The sequence below is a fragment of the Hyaena hyaena genome, unplaced genomic scaffold (genome assembly GCF_003009895.1).
Source record: "Hyaena hyaena isolate Hyena2069 unplaced genomic scaffold, ASM300989v1 scaffold_523, whole genome shotgun sequence".
NCBI lineage: Eukaryota > Metazoa > Chordata > Mammalia > Carnivora > Hyaenidae > Hyaena > Hyaena hyaena.
Genome location: NW_024081150.1, coordinates 1,227,752 through 1,238,942, shown reverse-complemented (window position 1 = coordinate 1,238,942; position 11,191 = coordinate 1,227,752).

Genomic DNA, 11,191 nt, shown 5'->3' with positions numbered 1-11,191 from the left:
TCTTTTTCTTAACATAGACATCCAGTACTTATTTAGTGCCCTTATTCACATGAAAAACATAGTGCAAAGTGCATCGATGAACCAAAGGATAAAGCCATACATTTTATATATTGAGACACTAACAGATAAGAAAAAAGTGTGTGTCTATACATGTGTATATACTTATGTGAGGAGTTCAGATGAGACAGGTAGCTTTACATAGGTAAGGACAGAATTCCATTACACTACAGAGCATCAAACTAAAGTTGATGGAAGCCTCATAAGAAAGGTGGTATGTGAGAAGAGCTTTAAATAATAAATAAGACTAAAATATTTAGAGATTGAAAAGGACTATTCAGCTCAAAGAAGTTACATAAGCAAAAAAAAGATACAATGGCAAGAATTTCTAGGACAAAAAATGGAGCTAATAATTATCTCAGGATTTTTTAAGTATGTGGATTGTGGAAAACAATAGGAAGAATGCTTTTAAAGCCAATGGAAGGTGACTTTTCTATTACAAAGTTATCTAATGGTAATCTAAGATATTTAATTAAATTCTGTTACTAATAAGGAACCATTCAACATGGAAGTTTTATTTCTTCATTCACAAATGTCTGTTGAATATTTACCATGTACAAATATCTGAACTGGCACTGGAAAAACAGCAGTGACCAGAATGAATATGACTGCTGTCCTTATGGAGTTTATAATTCACTTGTGGAAACAAAGAACAGATAGGTACAATAATTGTAATGAGTGCTATAAACTAAGATTATGGTATGGAAATATTGCATCTTTAGGAATTATCCACAATTATTGAGGGGGAGTAGAAACACTTACTTTTTTTTTTTTTAATGTTTTATTTATTTCTAGGAGAGAGAGAGAGACAGCGTGAGCAGGGGAGGGTCAGAGAGAGAGGGAGACGCAGACTCTGAAACAGGCTCCAGGCTCTGAGCTGGCAGTCAGCACAGAGCCCGACGCGGGGCTCGAACCCACGAACCGTGAGATCATGACCTGAGCGAAAGTCGGACGCTTAACCGACTAAGCCACCCGGGCACCCCTAGAAACACTTACTTTAGGCAGGGAAATACTTCTTCATAGAGGTAACATTTAAACTAAAACCACAGAATACTAACGATCCATCCATGTGAATGTTACATTCCAGAAGGAGGGGAAAACTGGCAAACTCCCAGGCTGGGAAAAGAGCCTAGCTTTTCAAAGGTCTGGACAGATGGTTGGTGCAGTTGCATTTCACTGAGCAGGAGGAAAAATAGAATGAAGAGATTAAGGATTTAGAATTGGCCATATCATGCTACACACTGAAATACTTGCTATTGAGTTTAGATTCAAAAGGAAATAATAGCCAATTGAAGGTACAAAGACAAGAGTTAAAATCTGATTTATATGTATCAAGAGTTTTTACAAATGTGCAAACTACCTCAGATGTGCAACATTATGTAGCATTCTTTATCGTCTATAATTGCTTCTGTCTTGCTCATGATTCCCAATTATTATTGGGTAGTAAGTTAAATCTCAATCTTTCCAATAAAAGGAATCTGTCATTTCCTTTTCATTTAAAGAAACTTCTTTCTATTTAACTAAGTCTTTTTTGGATAAAGTCACTAAAATCAAAGTTCTAACTCCCCACTACAGCTTTGTTTCTCTTCCCAAAGATCCCTACCATTGCCAATCCCCAAGATGGCTCTGGGGAAGCACGAGTGTTCTCATGTCATGCTTCACTAAATATGGATACCCTCTGTTTTCAGTGAATGACCCTTTATTCCATCTCATCCCCTCACTGATTTGGCCCAATTTGAGCTCTTTTTTTTTGGGGGGGGGACTCTTAAATCCCTGAGTCTCAGCCTTGTTTTCCACCTGGCCCCCAACTAGTCTGTCTATGCATCTTCTATTTAAAACTCACTTCTCCTTTGCCACTGATAATCCTAGTAGACTCAACTCTCAACTTATGTATCTCCCAAATGCCCTACTGAGAGCATGCTGGAATAACTGGACCTCTTACTTGTCATGCATAGGTGGTAATGCCAGTGCTCTTTCTGTTGAGGACAGCAAGATACCATTTTCCTCTGTAGTAGTGGCCAGCATTCTTGGATGTTCCTTTCCAGGAATGCGTAGGCCACAGCAAATCAGAGTCCTCTGGTTTTGATCTCATTCCTTACCTGTCTAGATTTTCTATCATCCTTTGCCTCTTCACCCCAGAGTTTTACTCCACAGAGGTGTGCCAAAAGCCTTAGAACTAACTTGCTAATATTTTCATTCTTGCACACTTGTGTTTGTTGATATGCCATGTCTTGTCCAAGAGAAACTTTCTGCTTATTTTTTAAGTCGCAAAAATTCTCTTCATCATATCTTGGAAATCTTCACTATTTGTGTATTATATTAGTATTTTTATTTCCCTGAAATCATTTGGTAACTGGTTATGAAGCCACAAGGCATCAAGATTTAAAGAGAATAGAAATTTTGTTAATGTAATATTTATGAAAATAATATATTGGGTGTGTTTGTGTGTGTGTGTGTGTGTGCATTAAAAATCACTCTGGCTATTGTGTAGAGAATGAATTCCAAGTATCAAAAATGAAAAAAAAAAAAAAAACTGCCAGAAAAGTTTGATAGTTGATTCAATTGTGGTGAAGAGATGGAAATGAATGGGTTACAGTTGAACTATGTTTTTATTTATTTATTTATTTATTAAACATGTATTATTGAGAGACAGGGAGAGACAGAGCATTAGCAGAGCAGGGGCAGAGAGGGGGGAGACACAGATTCTGAAGCAGGCTCCAGGCTCTGAGCTGTCAGCACAGAGCCCAGCACAGGGCTTGGATTCACAAACTGCAAGATCATGACCCGAGCCAAAGTTGGGTGCTTAATTGACTTAGCTACCCAAGTGCCCCTGAACTGTGTTTTAGAGGTAGAAATAAGAACATATGCAAATGGTTAAGATGGGGTGGGTTTCTGGTTTACACTGTCAAGTTGGTGATAACTTTTTCTCGGATATGGTAGACTGGGAGAGAACAGTTTTGGTATGGTATGTATAGGGAAATAAAAGTAAAACTTTTAAAAAGGTGTGTGATATTCAAGAGGAGACATCGAAATGTAGATGAATATTTGAATCTGGGAACACCTAAGAAAGGTCTGGTATGGAGACATAAATACAAGTTTCCAACATATGATGGCATCTAAAGCCACAGGAATATACATGGCAGAGAGAGCAAGTTGGGCCCGAATTAGGCCCTGAGAGAATCTAGAATATAGATAATTGGTAGAGAAGGAGCAACCAGGTAAGCAAGCTTAGGAAGGGTGGCCAATGATGGGCAAAAATGGGGAAAAAATACAGGAGTTTTCTGTTCAAGGAAAAAATTAGGAAAAAACATTGGTATGGCAGAAGAGAAAAAGTGTTGCAAACAGAGAAAGGGTTCAGCTATGTTAAGGACTTGGTGGGATTCTGAGTAAGACAAAGATAAAATAGTGTGTATTGAATTTGTCAATGTGAAGATCATAAAGGGAAGGAAGCCCCCTAGTTTTCCTGGGTAACCCCAGTTTATGTTCCATGCCTTTGTGTGGTTAGTTTCTAGAATAGTAATTACCATATTATAGTATCTACTTTCACTTTCAAAATATCCTCATTTGGATGATAGTTTTTATTGGTGACTAAAGCAGGGGTAGTTTCAGCGAAGGGGTGGAGATAGATGGTAGTCAGATTATAATGGACCATAGATGGAATGGAGAATATGAAGTAAATATAATGATGTACAATAACTGTGATGAAGTTATATTTTGAAAAACAGAAGAAACATGGAAGTAACTGGAAGGATAACTGGATCTTATGTGCTTTCAAAAATGAACTATACAATCACTAAGAAAGATTCTTCTAGAAAACTGAGCAATTTTCAAATCAAATTCATCTGTGTCATAAATTCACAGAGTGAATAGCAGTATGATTTAAGAAAAAGACCTTCAGGCTAGGACAATAATTAAACACTCCAGAGAGTGTCGCATAACGTGAAGGTTGCCCTGGTTTAGAGTCAGAAGTGGAACTCTGCAGAACCAAAAGCAAAGGAGCATGCAGTGCCTTGATTCAAGAGGATAGGGTGGAATAAGCTGATACAGTGGTATCTAATCCTAATACAACAGATCCTATACAACACCCTAACACCTTTAACCTGAAATTTTTACTTTATATGGAATGGAAAAGCGTCTTTGTCAATGTGATTAATTTAAGGGTTTTGAGATGGGGAGATTATCTTGGATTATTGGGAAGGGCTCTAAATGCAATCACAAATATAAAGGAAACAGAAGGAGTTTAGACACAGAAACAGAGGAGAGGAAAGCAGTGTGACCACAGAGGCAGAAATTACAGTGACATAGCCACAAGTCAGGAAATGTCGGGGGCCACTAAAAGCTGGGAGTGGTAGAGAATAGATTCTCCCCTAGAGGCTTTGGAGGGAATGCATCTGTGCTAACACCTTGACTGAAATCCCCATTTCAGACGCTGGTCTGCAGAACTGTGGGTGAACACATTTCTTGTTTTACACCACTAGCTTTTGTGGTAACTGGTTATAGCAGCTACAGGAAACCAACATGATATGACTGAGTAAAGCTCAGTCCCCATAAGACCGTGAAGTCTAAAATGCAACAAATAAATTTTTGAAAAGACAAATGACAAGAGATTAGAGGAGATATCTTGGAGAAAAAGAGATGGAGTCTAGAGCTTCAATGTTAACTGCACAGACAGGCTGGGTTTAAGTGTATAAAAGTATGGTGTAAATGAGGGTCCTTGACTATCGTCCAGAAGATCAGCTCAGTTATGGGATTTTATGGACCTTCTGGGTTCAGCAACTGGGAAGATGAATCTGGAATGAGATAGATCCCAGTCAAAATGATTAACTTTAGGGTTGTTGGCTACGGGGCTTTGAATGGATGCCTAATTTCTCTGAGTTTAATTTTGTTTGTTTTCCTTCTATTTGTATCTATAACACAAGGGTAATAATACCTAACTTGCTTATGTCACAGATTTCCTATGTGAGTCAAATCAGACACTATACATAAAAACACTTTATTTTTATAAATAGTTTATATTTTACAAAGCTCCAATGGTATTAATTTTCAGTACTTGTACCAAGAAAACAGTGACCTACTCAGCCTTCAAGATCTAAAATATAACTGAGGGGAGGCATCTGTAAAGGATTTTACCAGAAATCCTACACCAAGTAGGGTCCAAAGCCTTCCCTAGGGCTCCTGTGAACTTCCAGAGGGGTGGAGTGGCAAATGTCAACTCAGGTGCTTACTGGTATGCAGCCAGATTCTGTTGGCTATCTCACTGATGCAACTATTTTTTCATTAAAAACAAAACAAAAATAGAAGTATAGGCAGCAGACTTGACTGGAGATTGGGTTGAAGACAGGAACAGAAAGGGCGGAAGCGGGTTTTACTAGTTGCAGGTATGCAAACATTCCAATGTAAAAATGGTCTTCAGCCATTTTATCAGAAGGAAATTTCTACCAATCCCAGAAATCGTGCAGTCCCTGTCCTTACACATCTCTCAGATGCCTCTCTTGCTCTTCTCATCTTTGCCTCTCTGTTCTGTTCTGCTCTAGTCCTCACTTCCAAGAGAAGAAATACAAATCCCTCCTATTATTTCCTTCAGGGAATTATCACTGTCTTTTGTTGTTCAGCCTATTGCTGACAGAACTTCAGACTCTTCCCTCCTAACTCAAGCAGGTAATTAAGGTTCTATGTCCGTAAAGACCATTTTCTGTATAGAAGGAATTCTGTAGCCAGCTGTTATGATAATATAGTGCTTACCCTGCAATATGGTAAAATAAAATGAAAACTTTACCCCAGTTTTCTCACATTTACCTATCTAACTGTAAGGGAAGAATTCTAGGTCAGACTTCATAGCAAGAAACAATATTTCTTCTTCCTCTGGATTATCTTGGGTCGAATTATGATCCTCTCTGAATCTGAAGTTATGAAAGAGGATTCCTTTCAAACTAGCTTCTTATCCTTCTCAAATGTATTTTGTAGACCAAAGACCTGTTCATTATGACCATGCACATAGAAGTCAAACTGACTTACTGATTGAATGAATGAATCTATGAAGTGAATGAATGAATTGAGTTGTATTTGTTGTTTCAGTGACTGTGAAAAATAATGTACCATATAAAATCAAGAGCCAAATATATTTTAAATAACATAATTAATATATTTATCAACGTTGGGTAAGATTCTATCTGTTCAATTCTATCTGATTTATATTCAATAGTAAATTTGAATTTAAGAGATCAATTTGATCTTTTCCTCAGTGTTTCACAAGAGTTTGACTTCTGCTCATAATAAATTCAATAATATAACAAACATGAATGAAATTAAATACCTGATATGTATAACATGCTATAATAAGAACCTTATTTACTTTACCTCATTTACTATGCAAAACAACACTCTGATGTGTGAAACACTATTATTGCTACTTTACTGATAAGAAAATTGAAAGTAGGGCAATTATGTATCTTGCCATAAGTCATCTATTCAGTGGAAAGCTAGGTCTTAAATACATTTCTGTCAACTCTAAAATATGTGCTTTTTATCACCAAATTGAATAATATTCAATGGCTAGTTCTAAGAGATTCCTTAAAAGAGTGTTTCACAAACTTTAGTGATCCTAAAATCCACCTGGAGCTTGTTAAAATAATAACTCCTAGAGCCGTGTTCTAGAGATACTGATTCAGCTGGTCTGGGATAGGTCTGAAAATATGTAAATTTAACAACCTCCCTGGTTGGTTTCTATTCTCATATCATATATCAGTAAGAACTCTGCTTCTCTCAATAGAAAATCCAATATTAACTCCTAACTTAAATTTTAAAAAAGAAAGCATATTGACTTAAATACCTAAACAACTTAGGGTAGACTAACTTTATACACATCTTTATTGTCAGATTGTACCAACAGTTCCATAATTGACTCTTGTGGGCCCTGGCTGGGATATAGATCATAGGTTCATTCCTGAACCAGGCATTGTGATCAAGTGGATAGAATTTGCTATTTTTCTTAACATTATTTATTCACTCTTTCCTCAAAACCCAAGGGGTGTGTCAATTGAAGCCCATGGAGTGAGAGAGATTAGGGGAGAGTACAATGGATCACTATCAGAAGAAAGGAGAAGTGGATTCTGGGTGACAAAAATAACAGATGTACACTAGATTTTCCTAGGTAAAATTAAAAGTTTATAAGAATAGACCGTCAACTCGGAGGAACAAGGGGGAGAAGAAGGGCAGAAATGGTGGGGGAAAGGAAGAGAGGTAAACCATGAGAGACTCTTGAATGTTGACAAAAACTGAGGACTGATGGATGTGGGAGAGAGGGGGGGATGGGCATGGAGGAGGGCACTTGTGGGGATGAGCACTGAGTGCTATGTGGAAACTAATTTGACAATAAACTATTTGTAAAAAATAAATAAATAAATAAATAAAGAACAGACCGTCAACTGCTTTAAGAAACTATCAAAATCATATGACTGGAAAGTTTTCCTTATCATAACAAGGAAATCCTGATCACTAAGGTACTGTCCTCCAAACTGGTACATACATACAGATTGCAACAAAACCATCAGTATTATTCATATCATTTTTCTGTCTGAACGAGATGCATTTTATTGTATTCCTGGACATATACTCTTATCCAATGCAGGCAGAAAGGAGATGGACCAAAATGAGTCCTCTCATTTTACAAAATGAGTCTTTCTCAACTCTTTTTTGGGGACACCTGGGTGGCTCAGTCGGTTAAGCATCCGGCTTCAGCTCAGGTCATGATCTCACAGTTTGTGGGTTCGAGCCCAGCATCGGGCTCTGTGCTGACAGCTAACTCAGAGCCTGGAGCCTGTTTCTGATTCTATGTCTCCCTCTGTCTCTGACCCTCCCCTGCTCATGCTGTCTCTCCTTCTCTCTCAGAAATAAATTTTTAAAAAATCAACTCTTTTTTTGCTTACATATTAAAAAATAATAATCCTTTATTTTGGGGTAAAGTGTACTGGATTCATGTTAAATTAGAAAGCAAATTTTTTTTTGGGAAATCATATCTTGGAGTTTTTGTTTCAGTTTGAAGAAGGAAATGTTTACTAAATTAAGATAAAATAGCTTTACTGCCTATTTGCAGCTCTCATTTAAAATTGGATATACTTTATCACTGAATATTTCCTAAAATAAAACTTTATAACCATCTGGATTCAGTGCTTTCTTGCTGATATTTTTTTGTAGATAAATGTTTTCCTAATGACTCTTTTTATCCCAAAGGATGTATTAGACTCCAAAATTTTGTGTTTAGATAAACCAAAAAGAACCCAATTTATTTCTGCAGCTTCTTTACCTATAATTGCATTTCAAAATTTTAAGAATATCAGAATATTTTTCTCAGTAGTTCTGAATCCTGAGAAAAACCATAGCCAATATTATTTTTCTTCATTGTTGTATATGTATCATGATATATATTATTGCTCTCTTTTATTGCTCTATTCTTCTCTTTGAAATGGCTCTTGCCCCCTCTGCTCCTTGCTCTTCAACTCTACTTTGCACTTGTGGAGGTACAGAAAACACTGAAGAAATATTAATTTTCACATATTTAAGAAAGCTATCAATTAATATTTTCCTTCAAGTCATAATGAAATCATATCTAGAATAAATACAGTTTGCTAAAGACATCTCAGGATGTCTTATATGGGACATCTTATATTAATTTTCTCTATAAATGTCATCTTATTTATTACATTTTTAATTTCTTTTGATTTTTTAAATGTTTATTTATTTTGAGAGGGAGAGAGAGAACACATGTGAATGGGTGAGGAGCAGTGAGAGAGCAAGAGAGAGAATCCCAAAGAGGCTCCGTGCTGACAGCGCAGAGGCAGATGCAGGGCTTAAACTCCCAAAAAATGAGATCATTATTTGAGCCGAAAGCAAGAGTTGGATGCTTAACTGACTGAGTCACACTGGCACCCCTCCATAAACATATTTTTAGATATGTATTTAATTCAATGTAGATAAGTGTGATTTAAAGGATAGTAGCTAAGACTATGCTACACACATGAGTTATAAATAGCTACAAATATCTATGGATATGTAAAGCACCCGAGTTAAATAATTTTCCTTCCTTTCTAGCTTATATTTCAATGTTAATACTAGATGAAGAAGTGAATTAGAAAGACTGTTTCAGGTAATAACTTTGAACACAGATGAAACTCAGAGTTTAAGCCCCTGAATGTTTCTTTATGTGTAAAATTTGGAAAATGACAGCTATTTGCCAGCTACTTTTGAACTTTAGATCTATAAATGTGCCCACGGCACAGAATACTCGTTTCACACTTTCTAAACATCTTTCAATTTTTCTCCTTCTGCTATTGACAAATACTGCATCTTAATGCAGAATTATACACAATAATTTTGTCATCCAAATATGAAGAAAGAAAAGTAAAACTTTTCTCCTCAAAAAGAGAAATTCTATTTTTAAAATAAGAATTAAAGGACAATAAAAAGGAATAAATTGGAATTGATTTTGAGCTCTTCTAAACCAATCTTCAAGAATGTATAAAATATAAGTGAAATTGATAAAGGGGATTAAGAGTACTCATACTGATGAACACTGAGAATGTATAGAATGTTGAAGATTCGTATTGTACACCTAAAACTAATATAACACTAATATGCTAATTATACTTTAAGAAAAATAAATTTATCTGCAGTTTTAAAAAATCATTAAATTAAATTTAATGTTATTTATTTATTTTTTTTTTTTTTTTTAATTTTGCATTTATTTTTTTTTTTTTTATTTTTTTTTTTTTATTTTTTTTACAAATAGTTTATTGTCAAATTAGTTTCCACATAACACTCAGTGCTCATCCCCAAAGTGCCCTCCTCCATGCCCATCCCCCCCTCCCCCCCACATCCCTCAGTCCTCAGTTTTTGTCAGCATTCAAGAGTCTCTCATGGTTTGCCTCTCTCCCTTTCCCCCACCATTTCCGCCCTTCTTCTCCCCCTTGGTCCTCCGTCAAGTTCCTCCTAATCCTCCTATACGTGCAAACATATGGTATTTGTCCTTCTCTGCCTGACTTATTTCGCTCAGCATAACACCCTCAAGGTCCATCCATGTTGCTACACATGGCCAGATTTCATTGTTTCTCATTGCCATGTAGTAATGTTATTTATTTTTGAGAGAGAGAGATGGACAAAGAGCTGGGGAGGGGCAGAGAGACAGGGTAACACAGAATCTGAAACAAGCTCCAGGCTCTGAGCTGTCAGCACAGAGCCCAATGCAGGGCTCAAACCCACAGACCATGAGATCATGACCTAAGCCGAAGTTGGACGCTAAACTGACTGAGCCACCCAGGTGCCCCAAATCTAATTTAACTTAAAAAAAAAAAGAATGTCCAAGATGCGATTAAAATGCTACTAAAGGCTTCTAATGGCATCTCTTTCCATTTCTAGGGATCAAAACTGAACTTGAATAACAATGGTAAGTTTATGGGTTCATATAGTCAAACTAGTATAACATTAGCAATCACACATACAAACAAGGCACAAAAAGCTCTCTCTCAGATTAGCCATCCTAACAAGAGTGGACTACATCTGCAGCTGCTATGCGATTGCACGCTAGGAGACTTGCACTAGCCATAGCTAACAATCTGCAGGAAGAGCTCTTTGATGTACTTTGGGGAATGTGCTTTTAACTGGACTGAGCACTGTGGATGGGTGGACTCGTCTGGGCCAAGTGACCCCACCTGTGCCTGGGGAGAAGTCCTCGTGGCCTGGCAGCTGCAACCAAAGAAACATGGGTGGGGAGGGTCAGTGATGAGGAAATGAGGAGGGAGAAGCTGTGAGGTGAAGGGACAGAGAAGTTCCCTTTCTACAACATGCTCCTTCTACAAGTCAGTCCTCTTTCTAGAAAGAAAGTGTTCTGGAGTAGAAAAAAATCAACACTGTCCACTTCAGCATTCTATGTATTAAAGTCTTCTTTATACTAGAAAAATACCTACATAAATTATGAAAATAAATGGGAAAAAATCATAAAAGATAGATTTGTGTGTGGGACGACACATTTAGTATGAAGGAGGGATAAAATACTTCTTTTTAGATTTTTTTTTCTGCAGCATGAAAGTGATCTTGAAGGGTCTGAAACAGCCAGAGAAATGTGTCCTGAAGAAGACCTTTT